This window comes from Mycteria americana, chromosome 12 (genome assembly GCF_035582795.1).
Source record: "Mycteria americana isolate JAX WOST 10 ecotype Jacksonville Zoo and Gardens chromosome 12, USCA_MyAme_1.0, whole genome shotgun sequence".
Classification (NCBI taxonomy): Eukaryota; Metazoa; Chordata; class Aves; order Ciconiiformes; family Ciconiidae; genus Mycteria; species Mycteria americana.
In genome coordinates, this window is record NC_134376.1 from 11,615,793 (window position 1) to 11,640,946 (window position 25,154).

The following is a 25,154-nucleotide window of genomic DNA, read 5'->3' on the forward strand; positions in this document are numbered from 1 at the left end:
GACATCACAAGTTAAATTTTCCAGTCCATGCAGAGCAAAACCTAAATCAAGAATTGGCACTGCTGAATTAGATTGCTACATCTGCTAGCTGGTGAAGGCCTGTCTGTTAATACTTACTTAAATTAACATTTATTTGCACTCATTATTGGTACATTACAGATAAATAAAACTTGTTATAACAAGTACACTTGTGTTTTAATCACGTTTTTATCAATCTATCCAAAAAATATCACACATACTAGCTCTTTGTAAATACATAAGAACAGGAGGGGTCTTCGGCAACAAGCATCACAGTTCTTTGGCCCATATAATTGAGTCTTTCAACATAAATCATCATCATAGGTTATATGATTTCAAGTATGTAAAAAGCTAAAAGCTATAAAAAGTTGTGAAAAGAAACACTAAAATGTTGCGATGTTCCAATTTTCTGTCTCTGTGGTTTCTGTATCAAAAGTCCTAATTTTTTAGAAGGTAAAGATTTTCTCCCCATCATCCTCATAATGGGCACAAAGTGAAATACAAGAAAAATAAGAAAAAGCTTTTTTTACTGTAAGGGTGATGGAATACCCTAACAGGTTGCCCAGAGGTGATTGACGCTCCATCCTTGGAGATATTAAAGACTTCACAGGACACAGTCCTGGGCAACCTTCTGCAGGGGGATTGGCTAGGTGATCTCCAGAGGTGCCTTCCGACCTCAAATAGTCTATAAATCTACGATTCCCCAAAATCTCAACCTGAAATTTTAACTTGAGTTGTGTTTTACATAAAACCCGCACAAAGACGTGTTAGCTAAATATACAGCTGGTCAAACAGATGTTATATGTGAACAGAAAAAAGCCTAAACAGCGTGAAACTACTAAAACATGTACTCCATTTTGTAGCTGTGCAATGCTATTCAAATAAGAATACTGCCACTTTATTGACTCTTTTGCTTTGGCAATGCAAATGTTTGGAGTAAAATATATGCAAGAATGGTATAAACAGAATTTTGTGAATATTTTCACAGATTACTGTGCTGAGTATTTTTTTATCTCATTTTCTAGGCCACAGCTACATGTTACAACTGTTTCTAGATAACTATTAATTATATGTTCTGCTGAGCTGCAGAGCTGGACATTTGTTCTTTTGTGGTAGCTGCTCAAACTACTGCTTTAGTAGCTGCTCAAAATAGGCTTTAAAGAAAGCAGAGAATCTGCTCAGTAAATCATCAGAGAAGAGGCTAGAGCAGGTTCTGAGAAACTGTTGTCTGCGGGATGTGTTTGAACACCAGAGGAGTCATCAGTTCTCCGCGATGATTAGAGGATTGTAATGTTCAAAAAATATGTTGTCTTCACTTCACTGGATGACATTACTGGCAACATATTTGATAGCAAAAGTTGTGTACTTAGGTGTTTTGTGTCAGTTGTCTTTGAGTCACCAAGACAAATTGTAGTTAAAAAAAATAACTATTTCTACCTCTCTCTCTCATTTTGTAAATGCTTCCTCCTTCCTGGAAGGTAAAGTTATGAGAAGCATGGTAGAGAGATACAGGTGCCAACTGGCAGGCAAATTTCAGTACCAACCAATCAGCCACTCAAAAAAAATGTTGTCCTGGAAATACTCTTCTCAGATTTATTTAGCACTAAACAGTATGTAAAGCCAAGTGTCTGCTTTTGGTCTTGCAAGACCACAAAGTTAAAATAATGCGGAAGAATAGATGTTTGTTCTTAGTGGGTGAAGAATTTTGGTTTGGTTTGGATTTTGAGGTTTTTCTTATCTCTATTTCAGTTGCAATTGTCAGTGTGTCACTGAGAATATTTAAATGTATACATTAAAGGTATGAGAGGTAAAAAGAACGTTAACTTCTATGCAATACTGTTGCTAGTATTAAAATGTTGCTTTCAAGCATAAATGAAATAAATCTTGTAAGAAAATTACTGTGAGGTTCCTATGGATGTTGTATCTCTGAGTTAATTTTAAAGAAATTGAAAATTGACCCTTTCAAAGTTACTTTCAAAATATTTTAGAGGGATAAAAACATTTGCTCAGACTTAAAGTTAACTACAGACTAGTCTATCAGTTGTATTTCATTCAATAGGTTCATCTCTCAACAGGAGATATTTACTATACAGGTATGGGCACTGTTTCAGTATAAAGAATGAACTAAAACCTGTTCACAGAAACATTTGTGGAATATTATTTAAAATAAGATCTTTAAATACATAGATATTAACATATTTACGTATAAAGGTAGAGGAGAAAAACTTGTTAAAACAGTCCTTTTTCTGTGTTCTTGGCCAGTGACAGTACTGAGATGAGGTTTTCATGAACTAATGAACATTTTAAAGGAATTCTAGGTTTATAAATTTCTCAGTTTGCAGGACTTTAAATCTCAATATCAAATAAAGTGAAAAATGTTTTTGTAATCTTATTCTGCTCATGTCATGTTCTAATGTTCTCTGCCTCATTTTATGATTTATAAGAAATCAGTTTTATAGCTGCAAAGGTTTCTAAAATATTCTAGTTATTTCCTCCCTTTAGGACTTGCTTAGCTGGACTTATAGTACTGTATTTATAGCAGCAGTATAGCTCTTAGTTAACTAGTCTTTCTGGATGAAAAGCTACCAAAGATGATTCTGTGAAAAAGCAAAATAATTCTAAAGTATATTTCTCTAGCATGTAAACAAAATAGCAGAAATGATAGTTAATGCAGAATTTATGCATTGAATGAATGGGAATCCCTCCTCTTATTTGAATCCCATACTATCTATATATAACATAAAAAGCAGAAGCCTACCCATGTACATTCATCTATATCAACCCAGCAGTGAATGTTTTTGTTTTAGAACTTTATGCTCCAGAAAAAGGTAGCTTGGAATATTTTCAGGTATTGATATGACTGTTTGTACGTGAGTGCTGAATACTCATTGAGATGATTCCTTTGACAGCCATGTAGTTAGGGTATGGTTATATATTTAGTTAGTTAAGCATTGCATGTATGTAGGATATGTGATGTTTTAGTTACATGTGTGTTTTGGGAAATACTAGTAACATGATTTTTATACTGAATTTTTGTTTTGCATATTCTGTAACACATGTTGGGTCTGCAGTTGCAGCCTGGAAGTTCTTGGGGCAATTGGAAATGAGACAGCAAAATTGTCCTGCCCATTCAGTTTGCAGTGTATGTAGTGCCAGTATTCTGCTGTTAGTGCATTATCAGGTAAACAGTAAGATTAAAAGCATACAAACAAGCAATCTCTGAAATACTGCAAAACAATTTTGATGCGAAGTAAGGAAGTTTTAAATGCAATTTTGAACAGGTTAATTTCTCAAAAAATGAGTTGGTGATGGCATGACACTTCTTAAAGCTATTAGTGTACTCATCTGCACCTTCTAATAGAATAAATGACAGTATTGAGCTAATGTGTCCTAAAGAATTGTGGCTAGTGGCCAGATTTTCACCTGATTGCGTGCTTTGAAGTGGCAGCTTGTGTTCTCAACTTGGCACTGAATGACTTCAGTATCTCTTTAACACATCTCAGTTATGTTCTGTAACAGTAAGTAAGCTCTCTGATAAAGAGGAATATAATTTATATGAACAAACTGGGAATAGCATTTGCTTAAATATGTGACTTTTAATTAGTAAAGCATCTCCTAATGCCTGAAACATGCTAATGAAACTAATTTATCGCTATGTTAATTGATTGATCTACTTAAAAAACTACGTAGAGACATTACACAATATTTATCTTTCAATAGAACTGTGTTGCCAAGCACTGATGATTGTTGAAGTAAAAATAGCTTAGATACCTAAAATTTCATTACCATGTTCAGATAATGCAGGAATTTCCATTGCAAAAATGTATTATTCTTCTGTGGATTTTTTGCTGATGATAGAACTAAAATATTTGAATTGGAGTGGATTGTTCTTAACAAACATATAGTTGTCTCACTGTTATTCTTGGTTTCTGTGTTCCTCACTTTGTAACTGACAGTTTTGTTTTTAGTCTCTCATAATGTATGAGGCTTGACATCAAACTCAAAAAAAGCATCATGCCTGTTTTGATCTAACTGAAATGTGAAGAAGTAGGGCAAAAATTGTTTGGTCAAAGTATATGAGAATTCATACTTTCATCTCTTTTCCTTCTGCAAGAATTGTATTACGATGTTACATTGTCTTTTATTTTGTGTTTTGGCACATATCGACATTGAAGACGTGTATTACATGGCATTCTACAAATGTATTAAATTTTTCTTTCCCAGCTCTGAGTAGCTGAGAGGGTTTATAACAGTTAGAGGAAAATGAGGAAGGAAAAAAAAACGTATCAGGAGGAGTAGAAACAGTGATAAAGAGGGCAAGAATAAGCAGGGAGAGAGAGAGACACAGGATGCTTAATGTTAAAAGGAAGATGGGTTGAATACAGTAAGGAAGTACTGAGAAATACTGGTACTTGAGGATTACTAGAAGCATTTGGCTTTATAAAGCTAGTTTTATCCAAACAAATGAATATGATGTTACAGTTGTAGTTTTCGGTTTTACAAGTGATCTATCTGGGATTTGACAGGTTTTTGTGAAATAATTAAAAGTGATCCTGGCTTTAAATTATAGGACTCTAAAAAATTGAATAGTCATTGGAAAAGTGTGTCAAGTCTGTCAGATAGCATTTGTTGCAACTCTGCTACTCCTTTCCATGTGGTACTGTCCTGCATCCTCCTATTTTGTTCAGGCCTAAGGTTTGCAAAATTATTTCTTATTTATTACCAGTTGTTAGTCTTTTTAAATGATCTGAATAAATGCTAAAATCTGTAAATCGAGCTAGGAAAAGACAATTATCTGTGGAAGATGATTGCCTCCGTAACACAAACTATAGCATAGTTTTATTCTATTGTGTGTGAAAGACGTTGCAGGAGAGTTAAGGAAGCTCTGTTGTAACTTGAGTACGTAACTGAGCAAATTTTAGTTTATCTTTGATGATTTTTCCAGCACACTTATGTCAGTTAAGAGTGTGTGTATGGAAAAACACTCCCTTGAAATACTTATGGAAGATGCCACCTATGCTGGGAAGAATAATGCATCTGTACTAGCAAGAAACTTTATTTGCTCTTATCTCTTTTGATCCCAAGGGGCAGTTTACAGTACAGAGATGCCATTAAAAGTATTGTAGAGAGAAAAGCTCCTTAATCCGATTTGTAATCAGAGCAATGATATATCCAAATTTGTGTTCATGTTTCCTCCCTCCTCTGCCCTGCCTATAGTGTGGCATTCTCTATTTCATGTTTGACAGAATTGACATCTTCCCCATCAATCTTTTTTCAATGTGTGATTTTCTTTTGATAACCATTCTGAGTTAATATATACACATTCCAGCCAAGGAGTTTTCAGTCCATGATGTCCTAATTTCAGGATAGTTATAATGGCAATACTATTAGCGGCATTCACAGTCTTCAGACAGTTGCTGTAGATGGAGATATATTCCAAATACCCATCAGCACTCAAGATATCTGCTGACTTCAACTTGGTTCTGCTGCTAGTAGTTTTACAGAAGTTACCAGTCAAGTAACTACTCACTAGAGCTTAAATGACAATTTTAATCAGGAAGAATATTATGCATAGTTACTAATGATTTATGGGAGGCACATAAAATTATCAACGAGATCTGCTTTACATACGAACGTTGTAATCCTTTACATTTCAGATCAGAATTTAAGCAAAGTGAAAATTTGGAGTCAGAATATATGTTTTCATATTCTTAAAACTGTTTTTGTAGTTGTTAATCTTTTTCTCAATTGTTAAAGTAAAAAGGACTAGAAACTGTTCGGTTTTCCTAGTTCTTTATTCCTCTCAGCTGCATTTCTATAGGTTGTATTTCTTTTTCCAGCAGTTCGTCTTATTAAGAGAAATTTGCCAGCAGTGCCCAATGTAAATAGGTTTTATTCAGGTGGAAGAATCTGTTTATGTGCATGTCTCTGACTCCTGCCCACCTGTTTTCTTGCTCACACTTTCTTGCTCTCACTTGTGTTTTCTCAGTCCTTCACTTTTAAGGCAGTACTGAGCCAGAAGTGTTTCAGTATTCAGTATAAGTACAATTGACAACATTTTCTCCTGCAGATTGTGGGTAATAGTGAAAGTATTACAGAAACACATCCTTCTAAACTCACCCTAATGAAACACCTCAGTGTTGTGTTGTTCTAGGACTAAGACACCTGAAAGAAAAGGTGTTTGTCATTTGTTTGCCTTGGTGTGATCTCAGTAAAACTGGCATGTCATACTGCAACTCCATAATATTTAAGGGTTTCATGTATTGTACTTATTGCCTCATTATTGAGTCTTGCCATTTAAAAAAAAAATCAACTTCACTTTCAAATAGTATGACTCTTCCACTGATTACCATCTCAATAAAGACAGTGAGACTTGCTCTGCAAAGTTAATTGCTACGAATTGTTCAACAGGCCTCACAAATAGGTATTTATGAGCATATTTCCATCAAGCAGAGTTTTGTCATGCTTCTTTGTATTCAAAGTGACCTTTACAGTGCTCATGAGAAGAATAATTTAGTGTATACTGTACTAGAAGTGAATACTCTCCAGTCACCATTGGAAACATTTGAGGGCTTGTGATCCTTTACAGATGCCTCAGAATAAACTCGTTTAATGCTGCCTGAGAAAATAAGAATGTTAAAACAGGCAATACTGATATTTTGTGTCTAAAATTGTTGAAACAAATGAGGGAGAGGTTATGGTACGGGATTTCTTTTACACGTGTAGAAATGTACAAGAAATGTTCTCCATTGTGTGGTTTAAAAGAATGGGGCAAAAATTTAAAGCAAGTAGCTTGACAGTAATAAGCAAGAAGCACTTTATATGTTGCTGTTGTTAGCTAACTGGTATATATCCGTTTCCTTTATAAACACAGAACTTTTAAAGCTCTGAAACAAATGGAGAATATGTTGAACAAAGCCATGTTCAGTGTTACAGCAAACTTCAGTGCGGTACAAAATGAGCTTTTAATTGTGCTGTGCATTTTCTGATGGGTCTATTTCCATCTGTCTTTTGCAAATAATAAAAATGGCTCTAAGAATTAGTGAAAAAGCCAAGTTGCCTACCATGAAAATATGAAATCATCAATTTACCTAATATTTTTTCATTTAACACCTTTATAACGTGCAGAAGTATTTTAATATCACTTCGAGCCCCTTTTATTACTCTTGATTAAGCATAGTTCCCAGTTTGTACAAGGCAATTATTTTGCATAACCATTTTTTTTTTAGTCTAGGAAACTTGGGTCAAGATGGGATACTGGTCAGTTTAACTGAGGAACTGGTTGGATCAAGATGCTTTTGAATGTTTTTTTTGATTGAGCCCCAGGAATTTTATCGTCACTTTCTATCATTTTCCCTCCCAGTTAACAGGCTTAGTAATGAAAGATGATTCTGAGAAGAGTTGTCGTTCTCAGTAACGTTTACTTCTCCTTTTTAATCTTGCTCTTTTATTGCTTGCTAATAAACTCCACAAGTCTTTAGCAAGAGGCAGGTTTTCTAAACTGTGCAGTTTATGTCCCTAACATGCTTAACTTGTAGCAGTGCAAGAAGAGGTTAAGATTTTTCTTCTAGAAGAGCACACAGCCAGTTAAAGTTTTGTGTCATTACAGCAGTGATCCTGTTTCCCTGGTAACAAGCAAGTCACATGCACTCCCTTGTTAAAAAGTGAACTCTTTATAGATTCAGGCATTTCTGTACTGCAGCAGGTGTTTCTGAAATTGGTAGCAAAGAATGGGCTCTAGAGCCAGTAAAGAAAGTTTCAATTTTGAGGCTGGGCAAAGTAGGGAAATACATTTGTAATTCTCTTCTTTACTTTGCAAGCGAAATAAAATTAAACCAGAAGAGAGACTTGCAAAAACATAATTTTCATCTCTGCCATCCCTGTTTTTCTGTCTTACAGTTCTCAGCTCTTAATTTAAATTCACATTTCTGTCAATCAGGTAGTAATGTAACAACGAATTGTAATGCTGAGTACTCAAAAGTACAGGTTAACTTACACCAATAAAGTCAAATCTTTAATATGTTTCAGAATTAAATCAAAACAGCTGAGACCGTAAATTATCTTGAATAAAAACAAGTTAGTTGGAAGACTGATGCATTTGAGCACCAGTTCTTGGTATCCAGCAACGAGTAGTCACAGGTAGGAAAAATGTGGAATAGGAAAGGAGTTGTTTTTGTCTCACTTCTGCGAGTGCCTGTGACTCGTAAGACTCTCTCCACCACCTTCCCGGTGTTTGAAAATTCTTGCTTCTGTGGCTTGTATCTTTTTGAGGAAGAGGTTTCTTTCTGCTTCCTGTGGTTGGAAAGTTTAGTCCTTCCTGGAAGGTCAGGTTGTTTTTTTTTCTCAGTTCTAGTGGCAGCAGTGACAAAGGAGCCCCACTCCTTTGAAGTCCAGTTGTAAAAAACTCAATTAGCTGCCCATTTTCTCTGCTGGGATTTTTACAGCAAACATTACCCCGGTAACTGAGAATAATGCTGCTTAAGACTATAAATTGTAAAGTGTAAGCTATAACTACCATCCATTCCCAAATATGTCTTACACAGATATGAAGTCAATTTGTAGACTAAGACAGATACTTAAAATAAATGTGGAGATCACTTGTTATTTTAGTAGAAAGAGGTAACTAGTAAGTTTTTAGACGTCCAGCCATTGCACTGAGAGAACATATAAAACACTTTGCGGAGTTCTATAGTTTAGGGTCTACATGCAAATCAACTCATTTTCTGTTGCCTGTCAACAAAAATACATCGTTCCTGTCAGTATACTTACTGCATATTCCCCTAACTGGCAAGTATTTGCCAAAGTGGATTTGGTTAGCTAAATCATAAACTATTTCTGATTATAAACACACAACCCCCCCCACTTCTATTTTGTCCATACCTAATTCATAAACAATAGACGCAATATTCTTTAAAGCTCCTTATGCCAGTTTTGAATCTGGAACAAAATTTTGTGTCCTAGCTATGAAAAGTGGAATACTAGAAATGCTAATATAATTAAGTGTGCAGTACTTCAAAGTACCTTCCTCATTCTTGATAGCATGAAAGCATTTTAATATGGAATAAGGTATTGAACAATCAGTTTACCTTTTTTTTTCTTTCAGCAACGTTGACAGCCGTCTTGAAACCTTTTCTTTGTAATGTGGCATGTTTTTCCTAAGCGAATAAAAGAATAAAGTTGTTCTTGTCAGGCTAGCCATATGTTAGCTTTACCTGCCATTCAAATACAGAATTAATGTATGTTTCTTGTAAGCATTGTGGTTTTGTACCAACATGCTCACTTTACCCTCTTTTTACTGTCTGTCAGCACTGGTTAATATATTTAATGACGTATAGGAACAGAATTTAACCCAAGAAGGTGTCATTATCATAATATGTTAGGGGGCACAGCACAGTGTCTAGGTTCTAGTTTAAACTACTTTAACAACAGTGCGTAAAAACAGAAAAGTCCAGATTGCAACAGTAGGCAGTTTTTCACAGTAGGAGTCCTTTTTCTAACTGGAGTGACTTGTCCAGTAAGAACTTTCAAGTGAGGTTTACAGGCTGGAAAAGTGTACTGAAAATGCTTTAAACTGGTAGTTTTCACAAAATACATTTTGGAAGGTAGAACAGTAGAATAAAAATGTTTCAAAGACTCAGTAGGATTTCCTCACAAAGCTCGGGCAGTCCAGTGTCGCGCTCTGATTGAGGACTGGGTGACTGAAAACCAGAGAGAGTCAACAGGGAGTTGAGGCCTATATTGTAATAAAGAAAATGTGAAATGAGGGCAAACTGAAATGTGAAGTAGGTGAATTGATTTGAAAGAGAGAACTTGATGTGTAGGTTGTTAATGCAGGAGAGAATTGGTTTAGATGGAGAGCTGTGAGAATGACTTGACTTCTGGGCAACAGAGGTTTGACTCAGCTACGGAGAATCAACTCAGCACAGGATTTTGTTGAGAGAAGAATTAGGCATAAAGAGAAGAGAAGCAAACAATAGCTGGGAAGGTACTGGCTAATAAACTGTGTTGTGGCTGTTTACGTGGATTAATAAAGAAAGAAAAACTGGAGAAGGTGGGGAATAAGAGAATAAGTAGAGTAAGAGTAGAGGAGCGCTATAAAAAGTAACAGAAGCAAGAGACTGAATGAGACAGTTTGGACTGAATGAAGAGAATGTATGGGAAAATGAGGTGAAAAAGGAAGATGGTGGGAAAGAAGGAAACATGGAACGCTGTCTTATATGGGATTTATTTCCCTTTACTGGATTTTGTGCACACAGAAAAGAAGCCATGTCATTAGAAATGACTGGGATTTGCTTTCATTTATTGAAATGGCAATGGTAGCTGAAATAGCAACAAAAGAGGGTCACCATAGGCATAGAATTTTTACTTAAACACTATGTAGAAGGAATTTTGTCTTTCCTTTGAAACTAAGCCTTGCAAAAAATCCAATATACATAGGTGATTCTTGTATTTTGAATGATTCTTATTGGGTATAAAGATTCAACTCCACCTAGGATCTTGGTATGAGAAGCTCTGGTGCAATGAATATTCTGCATTCAGTTCTTACCCCATGTATAGAGCAAAGTAAATGAGTGGCAAGAAGAGATTCCTCTACCTTGTAAGTCTGACCAGCTTGGTGGTCATTTAGTGTACCTGTTCTCTGGGTACTGGGACAAAACTTTGTCTTTCTGCCTTTAATCCTTAGATCTATAAACTCGCATTCTCTCCTCTTACCCTGAATATATTTTTGTGACGTGCCTTTTTTCTTCACCTAGCAAATAATTTAACTTCCTTTTAACTTAGGAAGGACAAGCTTTTAAGCTGATAGTTTTATAAGGATGATCCTTGTTTTTTCAGAATATCAGTCTTGTTACAGCCAGGCCAAATGATATTCACCAATTGCAGCTAACATGGCTTAAGTCACGTTTAACTTTCATACCTCTAGTTTTAACTCTTTTGCAATGGTGTTAAACATATCCTGAATATACAACCTGAGCTGAGAGTTAGTGAGGTTATAGCATCACCAATAACAGGCAACTAAAAGCCCAGCTGTTGAACTGAATTTTATTCAGACTATTTGAAGTTCTTTTTATTTAATACTTGTCTACCTCCAATGAAGAAAATACTTTTGTATTTAACTAAAATTAAGATTTCCAAAATGGTGCCATGCATATTTTAGGCTTCCGGGGAATCTTTCAGCATAATTCAGAATGTCTAGATGTAAAATTCCACTTTTTTCTCTCTTTTTTTAGTACTAGAAACTTGGAAAATGCACAAGCAAATGTCTTCTATCTTCTGTAACTTTGTCGTCTGCATACTTTTACATCAATTTTTGCTTATGTAAGCATTCAGTAGATTGCAACGTAATTTATATATTGATTTTTTTTTTCCCATGCAGCAGTATATATACACTATGTGTCCTGAAACCTTAGAATCCATATCCGTATTTCCTCAGTAAGAAACATTTTCCTTGTACAGTTCTAAAACGTTGTTGTGTCTGTTTATTGGTATCAATATACTGTAAGTGGATATATAAAATTATGAAATGTGCATGTGTGGGGCATATCTGCATCCTCACAAAATTAAATCTAGATGGAAATTTTAATATGATTTAAAATACAGACATTTGCGATATCATCTGTATGAGGCTACTGTGCTCATTCTCTAGGCCTAAGGTATGAACTCTATGGAAAAATATAGGAAACTGAAACACTTGCCTAGGTAAGCTCAGCAGCAACTCTTCCAGATGCAATATTATGGTTGATTCTGACCATATTTGTGTCTCTGATTCATTGCGGCGTTCTGTTAGCCTTTTCGTTATGTGCGCCACTCAGTCTATGCACGTTGCAGAGCTCAGCCAGGCTTGCCCAGAGCCTCAAAGCCTGCCTGTCAACTCAATTTACCAGTCTCTCTTTGTTAAATTAAGTCTCATTGAGAGCTTGAGATAGGTGTATTCTCAGTTCAGCAGGCTCTGCAGTGGGTTAATATGCTATTTGTCTCCAGATGGAATGCCATAGTGTTATACTTAATTCTTGGATAAAAAAACAAATGCATGTTTTAGTTCTCATACAAAATGATAATCAAGAGTTGCAAAGTATAACCATGAAAATAGTAAAGTACAAAACAATGTACAAACAATAAGACTGCTTTCCATTAACCTCCTAGTCTGCATCTGATTACTAGTAGTTGTAAAATAATGACATTTGAAACGTTTACATTTGAAAGCAAACACCACACCTAGCGGATTGATAAAAACTTCTCTTGTAAGGACACAGAACGTATTTCTACTGAATAGTCCAGAAATCTTAGAGGGCATTTCCTTTCTTGCTTCCCTTCAAATAACAGTAATTATCAAAGTTTCAGATTTTTTTGTGTTCATTAGCAAGTATACATGATTTGTATGGGAAGCTAAGTCTAATACTCCTGTTTGCAATTGTCTAGTTATTCCTTTTTACAATGTAAAACAGTTTCTGGCATGATTACTTGAGTAGGATTCTTTTAAAAAAATTGCTCCAATAATATACCTAATTTAATGAAAAAGGGTTTTATTTTCTATGTATTTTCCTAAATTCTCTAGAAAATGAGACTAGACATGTCTGGACCCTTTAGTTGCTGGTTACCCTCTCTGTCCATAACAATTTGCCCCATTATTCTGCTGGAGCTGACTTTTCCAGAGGAGGAGAGCGCAGAGGAGTTTGCAACTCCAACAATCAATAGCTGAGAATGTGGTAAAACACTGGGATTGTAAGCAAGTGCAGATGCCTAAATGTTTTTGCTGTCCCTACTGTATGATGGTGGCTACCTTCCAACGTGTGGGAGCTCTCATGCTTTAAACTACCAAAGCTGTATCTTTCTGTCCCTTTTCAATCAAAGTCCTAAATATTAATATAATGTTTTAAAATGGGCACAGAATTTTCAATATAAAAGGTCCACAAACACATAGAATATTATATTACATCCTAATACGTATTTTTATGTAGCATCCAAGTCATCAAAGAGCACCAGACTGGCCAAAAAAATCAAAGTGAATATTTTTATTTGATACAAAGATAATTTTTTCCCAGTATAATTTTTTAAACTACTCAACAGGTGAGAATTCACTAAATTGTTTCTAAAGTGACAGTTACTAGAATGAATACATAGTGTTAAATGTGGATGAGAAGAGCAATTTATTGCATGGTTATTCAGGATTGTTTCAGGTACCTCACTGCTTCATGTATCATGTGTACAGCCTGCAGATATCTCTGATATATCTGAATAATGTTCTTTTAACAAAAATTCTCCTTCTTGAGCCAGTTTCCTGGTTACATTACTTTTCCTAAGTTACATTACCTCCTGGTTAGTAGAATATGATATCAGACTTCATGACAATTATAAACCTAAAGCATTGATATCCACTTAATTACCCTGGTTTACCATGGCAGTAATATTGTCAAAGAATACAAGTTAAACAAGACCACCTTGCCCAAATCTACATGAATTCCCTGTAATGAAATTGTGGCTTTCAAAGCTTACTTTTTGGCTTACTAAATCCTGCAAAACAGTTTGTAATATTTATTCTACAGCTGCACTTAAACTAGCTGATCTATAATTGCTTGTTAAGTTTCTCTTTATGGAGATTATTTTAAGAAAATTGCCAGTTTTAGATATTCACAGTCAAATATCAGCATATGTAGCTGAAGATTGCATAACAGCTAGTTCAGGAGATATATTTTGGAGAACTTATAGGTAGGGGAAGGGAACCATCTGCAGGTTTGTTACAGAAAATAAGTGTACCACCAGAAAGTGTTTTGGAAAGTATTCATATAAACACGTTGTTTTGTAAGAAGCCATCTGGTCAGTCAGAGCAATCTATGTGCAAGTGCAGATGGATATGAGAGCTCTGGGATCCATAACCCTTAGTTACCATTCATGATCTTCAAAACAATGCTGTAGAGGAGACCCCTTTTGATGATGTATTATTCCACTGTGTACAGCGATAGCTCGAATGTTCCAAAATCTGATCTCTTTTTTGGAATGGCAGAGTACTGGAAAAGCCCATGAAATTTCCAGGAAGAGAAATTTTCAAAGTTAAATTCTCCATACTGCTGAAGGCATATTTCAGGTAGGTAGTGTAGCATGAGGGCTTTGAGTAGACGGGTTATTGACAAGTTCTCATAGCCCAAATCAATTCCAGTGATTTTTCTTTTTTTTTAAATCAGAATTTGAAATATACAACTGAGGAGGGAAGTATTTATATTTAGATATATGTTCTCAAAATGAATAGAAACTGATTAATGGAACTGAAAAAACCAAACCAAATAATCTCTTATTTATAATATATTTATATTGTATTTATAATATATTTGGAAGTTGAATACCATGCAACTGTGGCACTTTTAAGAGGTTTTTGAAGCCCTACTATTCTAACAAAGGGTGAGGTTATTTCTACTCCTGAATTTCTTCAGTGTATTGAAAGGAACTTAAGGGCTTCTGACTTACTTTAACCAATCTGCATGGCAAAATATATCACTTAAAACTACACTAGCCTGGCCTGGGTGACATGACCTGGACAAAACTCAGTCTGGAGATCCATGAGAAGTTCAAATCTCTACTTAGAAAAATATCATATAGAGTCATGAAACTGATAGACACAGTTTATAACATATAACTTCAGGTACAAACAACAGTGGTGTAAATTCTGAGTGTATGTTCAAGAGAAAGTCTTTGACTTGCCATTTTCAGCTTGAATTCTATTAAAAGAGAAGCTTGATAAGATATTTGCCAACAACGTAGACCATCTGAAAAATCACTTTAAATCCAAGACTTTCTAAAATGTGGAAGAATGGACGAAATCACAGACCAGTAAGTGTATATTCAATATATGAAGGCAGCACTCTCCAGTGAGAGCATGATGTAGTGGATTTATTGTTTAGGAACCAGGGTCTGAGTAACATGACCTAACAGGTTAGCTGTATCTCCTTTTAGTCGGGGCAATAGATCTGTGTTCTCTCTTCAGTTCCCAAACACCCATTGTCTTATCACCAAATTGTCTTTCTGATATTCTGTGAAATTGAAAATTATATTTTTTCAAGATATCTGATGCAGAAGAAACAACGAACAGTTCCTGTAAGTCACTGCATGCTTTCATCTCCTACTGCTGAGAGTCACAGTGGGGCACAGCAAGCATCAGTCGAGCACTGTTTGTGTTCTGTAGCCCATAGATCAGGCCTTTGTGCAGAACTAATCACTCTAGATTAAGGAAAGGGTCCTTTTCATATTGGGTGGTTCTCTGTGACATTTGCAAACATTTTTGGCACCAGATGGCATTTGCAAACAGTTTTGGTGTAGTGTATTTGTGTAATACATTGTCAGAAATATCACAAGCTAAGCTCTCAAACATGAGTTTATGATGCTTGCTACGGATCTCCTGAAATGTCAATGTCTCGGTTCAGTTGCCCTTGAGGAATCTGTTAGGGAGGGGAAAAAAAAGGGGGGGGGGGGGGGGGGGAATAAGTATTGAAAATACACTCTTCTTTAAATCAGAACGTGTGTGTGTAAATGTACTCCCATATGTAAATTTTACATAAATACTAGAATGGCAGATTTCTTGAAAAATTAATTTGCTAATGAAACAACATGTCTTTAAAATTTTTCTCTTCATGTAATTGTTAGATTTGGAGTATTGCAAGAAAAACTATTCTGTAATGCTTATTTCACTGGAAATAAACCCCAAAATTACTTACTTTTCCACAGTAGAAAAGATTTTGATGAGTGAAAGAGGCTTTGCTGAGAGATGGCTATATAAGCTTTATTCCTTTCTCTTAGCATGTGAAACAGTAAGGAATACTTATGAAAATGTGGTTTAGAAAAATCTGTTTATACATCTTATATTGCAGTCTTCCAGTGCTTATTCATACTCCTTTCTGTGCAACGCTGACAGTAATGGATAAATGGATGCATCCATTCAAATACATTAAGCAAATAATCTTCGTAAGGGAGGTATCTTTGTACTTGTGCCTGTACTTGGCTTTAATCCAGACCATAACAAGTTTGTTTATGCCTAACTGCACAGTTTTTCAAAAGGAGGTGGGTTACTTCTTTTCCTCATTTGAACTTGTATTGAAAATTATTTCAGCAGCCATCAGTTTCTCATGTGAAAACAGCATGAATTAGCTACAGGCCATCACTGAAATTCAAAACATCCTAGAGAAGCTTTGTCCCTTGGCTTTGTTAATCTGCCAGCTATAAACATAGTCCATTCAATTCTGTTGTATATCAGATGCTATTTTTGTGGTGTATTTTTAATATGTTTGGCACTTCTGTGGTGATAGCAGAATCCATGAACAGTTAGCTGAAGGATTCTAGAATTACTTCATGTAATTATAGGCACTCATCTATTAATAACAAAAATTAATGGTATGCATGCATACTTCCCTGCCATATCACTTCACCTCATTAACAAATGAGTAAAGGAAGTGATGGTTGCTAGTTTTTTAGGAATATTCTTTAGACTGCTTCAGGGGTCTCCAAATACGTTCTCTGTAGGTACAAACTAGGCCAAATGTCAGTTCAGAAATGCAAAATGACCTGAACTGTTGAGGTCTATGCAGAAATAATAGGGGTGGCTGCATCACACAGTTCTGATTCATCTCCAGCATGCAGAGATTGCACAGGTATCCTCTCCACACTTGTTCCACTTACTGTTTCAGTATGGCCCTAACGCAGGGACAACATGACTGGAGTACTTTGCATATTTACAACATAGGTCTAAGTATAACATCAGGCTATTCTTGTCTATGATGATGTAGTCAGAATAGCTGCAGATTTCCTAATGCAGGTCTGCTTTATAGTGAAACAGGCTTCTTCAGTTTACTCTTGCTAAAATACCCAATTTTAGACAGAAATTACAGGAAGGATTTGTACTGGGATGGCTGATGTCACCGTCTCCAAGAGCAGACCAGAGTAATTTTTCTTCAAATCTTCACATAATAATTACACAGTCCCCCAGAGTTTGATTATACCAACAGCAGGATGAAGGTTTATTTTTAGATTAAGACTTTAAAAGTGTAACACAATTCTACTTAATATTAAGAGCTTATTAAAACACATGATATGTGGTAAGAAGGAGAACCACCAATATGTGGGTCTGCAGGGATTGCTGTTCACTGTAGAAAGTGCTAGAAATCTGTGCCTTGTAAACAGCTTGCATAAAATTGCTTAATTTTGCGACTGCAAAATGAGCCAAAGAGCCCATTTCTTACTATTCTATGTCTCTTTTAACTATGAAATCTTGTTTCTGAAATTTTATTCTAACCTTTAAGAACTCATAAATTAATTCTTTATAAGAGATTTAATTTATTAGTCTTAATATGGTTTCTGGGTAAGTCATAAATATACTGAACAGCTCTGAATGTCTGGCTCCTTTAAAAATCTTTCAGAAGAAGACTTCTACATATTAAAAGAGATAAATCCCAAAGCACTAGCTATTGAGAATAGCTAGGTATGACCAAAGGGAAATAAAATGGGGCTGGTTTGCATTGTCAGGCAGACTGAATATTTTATCATATTTTTACTGTTAGTGCTACAGCTGAGTCAAATGCATCTAAATCCTGAAGGCTCCAACAAAATCCAGTGCCCAGCTTTTTCTAAGCACAGGGCAGCTGTATGTATAAGATTAAAAATCCTTCATCTCTAGCTGTGGAGCTGTTGTTACTGCAGTCAAGTTGATGTATATCACCTATGTAAGGCATAAATAGTCTTCACGCTGCATCAGCATAGTCCTTTGCTTTTCAGGCCTGTACAGTAATATTGCAAGGAGAAACTGTAGGCACATGCTATGTACGGTGTCTTCTGAGACTTTTCTCCTGCTGCGTGCAATGCAGAACTACCCTAACAAAGATAAAATTCTGCATCATCTTATTGCCTTCTGGTACTGTATACATTCATGTGTAATACTGACCTCTACATACAGATGCTTCATTGATCCATTTCTAAACCAGGGCAAGTGATACCTCAGCAGTTTTTTCAGTTACCATATAGTTCAAAAATTATTCAGAGCCATAAAATGTCATAGATCAAGATTGGCTAGTCTTCATAACACCAAAATCTTCATGTGGCCGAAAGCCACAAAACTCAAAGAGACAAGGAGAGGAGGAACTTCCTGGGGAGTTCATAGGTAAAAGATGGAAGTGCCTTTCTTGTGATCCCGTAACTTCCTTATGGGATAAAACTCAGCTGGGATACAGAAGCAGATACTTAGGGTAGCAGGAGCCATTTACAGGCTTCTCTATGAAGCTGAAAACTGAGAACATTCAGCAGCTCCCAAGCTGCTGCTGCCCAGTTGCCAGGCATGCAACTCCAGCATTGGAGGTGCACTTAAATGGCTGCCAGCAGGATGAGAGTCACAGCTGATCACCGTTGTCCTAAATTGTTTTCTCTTTAATATTCTGGCAAGGAGCAAGTTTATTGCAAATTTTATTTACTTTTATTTTGAACTCAAAGTTGCATCTGCATTAGAGAAGCACCAAGATGATATACTTTTTAAAGATTCTGAATCTGAGGATACCCTGAGAACTGACCCCACATTTCAGGAGCTCATGGCCAGCAATGTATTGCGCATTTAACTCCCACTGGAGTCGGTTGCAAATTTTGCTTCCTGTTAGCCTCATTTGGAGTCGTAATTAAAAGAAGGATGAGCCTATATTTATCATTGCCATTTTCTTTCTTACAGAGAAAATAACTGAAATCTGACTAACGAGGAAATGTGATTTTGGTTGCCGATTACTGTGGTCTTCTTTTTGCTGGCCAGCCTGATGCTTGTTTAGTTTCTGTCTAATCCATCAAGAATGTTGCATCCCAAGCTGGCTCCCTTCCTCATTTACCGGGCAATGTCATAACTTCTTTGATTAGCTTCCCTTTCTGTGTTGGATTAAATGTAAACATTAGTCCTTGTCTTCATTACCAAGAACAAAGTCAGCATTTCCCTTGTTATTCTGTTGACAGTACTCAATTCTGTACTTTATTTACATATTTTCCCATCTTGATTACCTTTGTTTATTTGGAGAGTACAGGCTTAATTCCACTATGCCAAGTCTCAATTCTCTCTCTGTGATTATGTTTCCAGGTGCAGGTGCACTATTTTCTATGTGCTATCCAACTCAATTTGAATTTTTTTAGCTTAGGAAACTAAAAATAATAGGCTAAAATTAAGAACTATCTAAAAGCTCCCAAAGGTTGAGATTAACACCTATATTTTTGAGTTTTTAGGTCAGAGATCACTATTAGTATCAAGCTTATGGTTGCAGTGCAGTAAATTGCCCTTACAAAACCCAGAAAGAGTGATTGTTATAAAGCACTGTTCTTCACTTTTATTATTGCTAACATATTTTCCAGAAAAGAGTTATGATTCTGTAGCATTCTAGGAGCAGTTTTTCCGTTTGTTCATTTTTCACATTCATAGCTATTATTGTTAACATGACATCCATTCAAATCTGGATCTGCCCCTGAGAACGGTCATGTCAGCTCTCTTCTGCTTTGTTCCATATGTTAATACCATGCTGTAATCTTCATGAGAAATGAAGATACTTGAGAGGAGCAGCTGATACCTCTTAACTTGATGGAGCAATTAAAACTCAAGCACTTGCTTAGAAGATCAAAACAACATGTTTTGATCACAACTTTTCTTTATGATTCCATTTGCTTTTATGGTAATTTTCAAAGAAGGGGTTTGCTATTAAAAATAAAATAATAATGGTAATTGTGCAGGTTGTTTTTTATGATGGGCAGTTTACTTGCAAAACTCAAAGACAGCTAAGCTGCATTATTCTCATGGAGACTATTTAAACTGTGTTGAAAAGTGTAAATGCTAGTGCTTGTGGGCAAATACTCTTGCCTGGCTGAATTTGGAGCAAAGAAGAGTCAAGGAGCATAGAGGGGACAAAGCCTCTCCACAGGGAGACAGCAGATGACGAGCTGCACCGGGGCCATTACCCCAGCTCCGAACTAAAGCACCAACAGCTGTTTGCTCCCCGAGCAAATGGAAATGGAGGTGGCAGATTTCCAGAATAGGAGACTGGTAACTGTGCTGTATTACCCGTGAAGCTGAATTGTGTGGTGTCGCAGGTTACAAGTCAGACATGGTGAGGTAAGGCAGGAATATGCACCAAGGTTTTAGTTGAAATTAGTCTGACTAAGTGCACCAGTGAGCTCGGTATCAGGTAAATGATAGGGATGAACAGGTAGGAAGAAATGTTTTAAGCTTTCAGGTTTTTCTTCTCTGTGATAGTGGCAAAATTAGGAAAATTAGAGGAGATGGTAAATCTGTCTTTTTTTTCCACCGCTTGGCATGAAAGGTGGTCGACTTTTTGCATTTTTTTGTTCTGTGTGAACTAGAGGTGGGTAGCTCACAAGTGTTAATATATAACTGCTTTTACTGGCTTCTCATACGCTTGTGTCTGAGAACACACTTTCTGTAAACTCTTTCTGTTGTTACTTCCAATGCTGATCGTATTGATTATGGGCTGTTTGAAAGCTAATTTGGTAATTAAAGTTGTCTCCATTCCATGTCATTTTTGTGTGCAAACAACTTGTGAATATGGAGGAGGAAGTGCCTGGCGAGTCACTGTAATGCACTGCTGTCTCAGCACATTGAAATTGCTACTTGTCAAACAAGAGTTTTACTCCTTTTATTTTCACATATATCATGCATTGTGAATCCTGATGCATGTCTTCTGTTTTCAGTTACCTCAATATTTTCAATAAAAATGTATCCTAAATCTGTCTCTGCTTTCCTTAAAGATGATAATTACAGTACTAGCAGGAAAAAATAAATCCAGGTATTCACTGAACACTGTTCTTCTGAAAGCAAATCCTACATTTTGTTATTATATAAACAACCTTGGAACATGTTCTGCTTCTGAACCATTTGTTCATTAAATTACCTGTCACTGAGAAGTGGTAGATTATATTGCTTACCCAAATTCAGATAACCCCCAGCAGAGGAGACTGTTGGCAATTTCTAGATGGAAATGGATGGAATAGCCAAACTTACTGCCTTTCAAATAATCCTTGAAATGATTTCAACTAATCATTGAATTAGTTGAAACTAATCACTGAAACACAAAACAATTATACCAATTATAAATAAAGAGTATTATGGTTAACTTTTTCTTATACGTGTGTTCAGCGGTTTCTGGCTTTCTAGTTAGTTGTGAAGGGATCATTTGCGTGAGTACTGTATTTATGCATTATGTTATTCTAGCTGGGGCACCACAAAAAACGGAAAGTCACCATTCCCAAATGCAGATGTCATTATGCATTAGAAAGCTAAGGAACGAGTCTCTAGGTATAAGTATTGCTCAGATGTTAACTAATGAAAGGTCATTTTTACAGGGTTCTGAGCATTTCCTGAATGAAAGAGAGTGTATTTCATCCAAAATTAATCGTAGGTATTATTCATTTTATAGGGTATAACTAATGGATACTAAACATTTACTGTACAGTAACCATCTTGTTATGCCAACTTCAAAGTAAAGGTAGTGGAAGAAAAAAAAGATCTGATCATCAGAATTACGTACAGTGTCACGGTTAACAGAAAAATTCAAATACCAATGCAGATGATGTTTATGAAGAAAATCTTCATGCTGATAGGGAAACTGATTTGTAGCATGAGAACGTTCAAGTTAGGATCATTCAAATTATAACAAATGGAAGCATGATTATGTGTGTGTAATTATTTCACAGCAAGAAGAAATTTAATACGTCATTATGAATACTGTGTTCTGCTGTAGAAATATGTATGTGGAAGTAGAAGGAGCTGTATATTAATAAAACAGTTGGATAGAATATTAGAATTAATGTTTTTCATTTCTTGATCAATTCAGATCTAATCTTGATAGGAAATGATTACTCAGTTTTTAACCCGACAACTTTGCTCTCATAGTGTCTTCAGGATTTTCACTGTAGAGGGATTCTTACCCATATCTTTCTATCTCTTCTGTTAATAGCTGACTATTTAAACATCCCAACTCAGTCATTTGTATTAATAGATGGAGATCACTGTTTCTCATTAATAATTATGTTTCATTTCTATAAAATTAGGAGCGATGGCAGGAATGTGGCTCCAATTATTTTTACACTTCAGCAACTGGAAACAAGAATTTTACCCAGATCACTGCAAAGCGGGAGTTACTAGAGTATATAAAATGATTTGATGAAGTCAGAGTCTTAGTTAATAATGCCACTAAACAGGTGTTTTAGCTGATTTTAATTGGCAGAAGAAGGTGCTGAGATACATTGTATTAGCAAGTCAAAATTAGTTGTCATTTGTCTAATAAGGATCTCTTAATATAGCATAGGCATTGTTTAATACAACCAGCCTTTTTGAGGAGGCTGTCTGCCTGAATCCAGTTAACCACAGTAAATATTGGGGTTATAACCAGAAATTAGATTATTATCTTGACAAACAAAAATACTAATCACACAGGAAGCTGGCGAAAAAGTGACCAAATTCATCTGCCAGCTAATGCCTTTCTTCATGAGGTATGTTTAATACAACTCAAGCAAAACTAGAATCGTGAATGTCTCCAGAAATGCATTTACATGTGGTACAGATCTAGATATAGATATATTAAATACCTGATCCTAAGCTTTGCTACACTCCCAGGATGTGCTTATTACTTCTGTTCTCTGATCTCTGACTGGTACGACAGTATTTCCAATTGCAGACATGTTATACTATTTTTATAAGAAACTTTTCTCTCTAATTTTATCCTGAAGAGTAGACAATGAGATGGGAAATACATTTCTTCATGTAAGTGTTCACAACATCAGCTAAGAGAATACTGCAGTTCCATGTAAAGAAAAACACACAAAATGCAGTTTACATTTTGATACATGGAGAGCAATAAATGAAAGGTATGAATAAACTAGAAGCTGATTAAAAAGACCAGTTATTTTAAGCTATTTTCTACAGATGCACCTCAGGCATAACGTGACACCAAGACAAAATCAATGAAACTGAATTGGTATCCAAACAAACACTGGGCAGATCAATCGGGAATGCTTAAAAGCTAAACAATGACCTGGTGGGAAGAAGGAATTGATTGCCTCAGCGGGTTGCTTTTTTCTTCAGAATGGGACAAGGTGAGAATGTAGACAAGAACTTGAGCCTTTAATACTTGGACATTCCACTGCTGAACAGGGTAATGCCCGGCAAGCATCCAGCTGCCTGCCAGACTCAGTCTAGAAAATTAAACCCTGTTAAGACTTCAGTGGCTAAGAAGGTAATAGAATGAAAAAAAGAATGTTATATTAAAACTGAACAGGTGTAACTCAGATGTAGACTTAATGAGTAAGTGCTTACCCACAGGGACTTGGGGTAGCTGTTCTGGAACAGTTATTCTAGAATAGCTACTCCCTGGTTTAGATTTACATATTTTAAATTTATATTTTAATTTGAGTAAAACTATCAACTATATGTGAACCCTAACTCAACCCCAAAAAACTAGCCCAGAGACTGGTTTTGCTGAACGAGACAAATGAGAGAGAGGATTTGCAAACATGGCGTGTAGGTATGCTTATTCCTTCCTCCTCAATCCCAAATGCAGATTGGCAAAAATAGATTCAGAACAAGTGTCTCAATTTCATCTTCACGTGCATTTGCCAGAAATACTGACAAGATCCCTTGAAGGCGTTCATACCTCTGCCCGAGTTCATGGAATATCTGACCTGTCGAACTGTCAATCGGTTTAAAAAGGTATCTCATTTAGCGCCAGAGACTCTATAAGTATCATTTGACCTCAAGGCCACAACTAAATTATTAAATCCAGTAACAGGAGACAGAAGAGATGGGAGATTAATCTTTTCCTCCTACTTGATAACCGTGTATTTTGGGGGTGGTTGGTCATTTTTGTCCCAAATTTAGTAATTAAACTTTCTGGGTGTTATTTGAAAGTCATCATTTTAATAGTAGAGTAAAAAGGTAGAGCTGAAACAGACAAGTGAGATGGCAAATTTTCTCATCAGGTTTTGGAGGACGGAGGATGAAAAGGGCTTAAGATATATGCTTTTAAATGTATGATTTTTTTTTAATACTCTAAACTTTTTTCCCCATACAACATCTGTTTCCATGGAAGTTGATCGATTCAATTTCAGCTCCAGTTTCCTTTTTCATGCTGGATGCATGAAGATCTAATTCCTCAGCTGTAAATTGGTTTCTGTAAACCTACGTAACATAATGATTTGTCTTAGAATTTGGATTGTCATTATAAAAATTAGTTTAGACATTTAAGACAAATTATCTTTAATTTTGTTACTAGATATATCTCATTCTGGAGTAGCGTCATTTAAATTAGCAGAAGTACTTGCAATTTTTGTCCTTCATTCACAGACACTGGCGTTGATGTAATCATCCTAAGATGATCTTATTACCTCAGCCATGCCAATCGGGACAGACTGCTATTAATTCATACCTCTTCATTTTAGGGGAATTAATTTTGCACCTTTTGCGCTTTTTTCTTTGAATGGCATTTTTCCTCCAGGAGGGAGAAGTGCCAGCCCCATTGGGCTGACACTGATGTCATTTTGTGGACATGCCAGCAGGAGGAGCTTGTGTATTAAAATGTACTTTCAATAAAGCAATTGCCAAATTATAGTAATCGCATATAACGCTGTGCTTTCTTCTGCAATGCAAACTACCGTGTATCCGTAAAGTAGCTGTCTGTCTGTCTGATAAAGCTAAAGTACTATCAGCAGTGGCCATCATGCTGGTAAATTAACCTCTTTTAGATTGAGAAAAAGCCCAGTGAGGTGAAAATTTAATTTTATTCCATTGTATATTTCATATTTAGGTGCTTTTATGTTTATATGTTCTGAAAAATACATACTTAACACAAAATCACAACCCTCTGAAGCCAGTGTCCCATGTTCTATTTTACAAGCATTAGAGTATCAACACTGCATTGCTGCAATTTTATAAATAGTATAAAAATAATGAGTAATAATATTCATGTTACTAAAAGAAATCCGTGCTAATGAGCACAGCTGAAATTGGATTCACATGATCAGAATTCTCTACAGCAACTTAGATAGCATTGCTGAGTTTCAAAATAAGAAATCACAGGACCAGGGTTGGAAGTCCAATTATCCTTGGCTACCAAGAATTAACAACATATGCT

General features: G+C 35.8%; 1 protein-coding gene across 3 annotated transcripts in view; it reads left to right on the forward strand.

The window, feature by feature from the left end:
- SNX29 (sorting nexin 29) overlaps positions 1–25,154 on the forward strand; it is a 142,262-nt gene that overhangs the window by 113,544 nt on the left and 3,564 nt on the right. Inside the window, exon 21 of one of the 3 annotated variants that reach the window (XR_012777580.1) lies at positions 11,250–11,360. The exons of the other annotated variants lie outside the window; for them this stretch is intronic. The gene's annotated coding sequence lies outside the window, so the exon portion shown is untranslated. The remainder of the gene's footprint in view (positions 1–11,249; positions 11,361–25,154) is intronic. 3 annotated transcript variants of the gene reach the window in all.